This window comes from Cryptomeria japonica, chromosome 1 (genome assembly GCF_030272615.1).
Source record: "Cryptomeria japonica chromosome 1, Sugi_1.0, whole genome shotgun sequence".
Taxonomy (NCBI): Eukaryota; Viridiplantae; Streptophyta; class Pinopsida; order Cupressales; family Cupressaceae; genus Cryptomeria; species Cryptomeria japonica.
This window is the reverse complement of record NC_081405.1, coordinates 514,786,557-514,787,781: the sequence shown is the minus strand read 5'-3', so window position 1 is coordinate 514,787,781 and position 1,225 is coordinate 514,786,557. Positions and strand designations below refer to the sequence as shown.

The 1,225-nt window shown below is 41.1% G+C and overlaps 1 non-coding gene across 1 annotated transcript; it reads left to right on the top strand.

Annotated features, from left to right (window-relative positions):
• Positions 1-521: 521 nt before the first annotated feature.
• TRNAN-GUU (transfer RNA asparagine (anticodon GUU)) lies at positions 522-593 on the top strand. Its single transcript has one exon. It is a non-coding gene; the product is annotated as a tRNA-Asn (tRNA).
• The last annotated feature ends 632 nt before the right edge of the window (positions 594-1,225 follow it).

Here is a 1,225-nt window from a genome sequence, read left to right as displayed (position 1 = left end):
GGGGGTTGGCATGTTACGTATATAATCTAGCTGAAGAAGAGGCAACATTCCAAACTGGCGCATGCACTATAAAGAGAATCAATCATCAAGATTGATCTCTATCACTCCCTTGCTAGTTTTATGGTGATCTCGATGAGATTCTTTACGTAACATGCCCGGTTGCTAGTATGGTTGTGGGTTCCAGGGATAGAGAGGTCTTTGTTGGACTTTTGACAAAGTGCAATTGCAATATACTTAGCTCATTGATAGCTCTGCAGCACCGTATCGATCTATCAATATGTATCTTGGATGGAGGAGGGGAGGCAGTGAATAAGATTGTGGTGGTGATTGACCACCATCTCCGGAGAAACAAAGGAGGGATTGCTATCATAACCTATTAGGCTTATAATATAAGCCTAGAATAGGCATAAGAAGGTGGAGGTGTTTTGAAAAAACCTTTGCATTGAATTTTTCAATTGTTGATGCACTTGTTATAGGTTGTTTCATTTCAAAGATATATAGAAACTTCATACCTTTGTTATTCCTCAGTAGCTCAGTGGTAGAGCGGTCGGCTGTTAATTGATTGGTCGTAGGTTCAAATCCTATTTGAGGAGAGCTCTTTTCTTCAGGCAATTTTCTTTTATGAATGATTTCTTAAATAGCCCAATGGTGAATGGAAACAGGGGTGAAACAATGGCGAATGCGTCTCTGATAGAGCCCAGGCCCGTTACAATTGTGAATACATCTCCTATGGAATCCGGGCCCGTAACGTCTCCTACGAAGTTGTCTTGGCATGAGCATGAGCTATCAACTTGCCTATGAAAAATAGGAAGCCGATCTAGCCCATAGGTCAGATCTCGACCTACCTTATATAGAAGTCTTTATCCCAAGCTCAAAGAAGAACTAGGCTGGCTAACGGGATCACCTTGCCTAAACAAATAAGTACTAGGATAACCGATCTAACCCGAAGGTATTGTCTCAGTCCCTTAGTCTCATGAGAAGCTTACCTAACTAAAAAGGCAGGAACTGGGAAGCTAATGGGACTTGCCTAATAAGATCAGTACTCAATTACCCAGATCTAGTCCATGGGTTATGCCTCGGATCTCCCTAATAACACTAGTTGTGTTAAAATAACCGCCTACATAGTGTGGTTGATATAACTCATCCAGAGTCCATATAGACATGAACTATCGTAAATTTGGTAGGAACAACGCTTTCTCCAACCATTAAAGAAATACTTTCTATT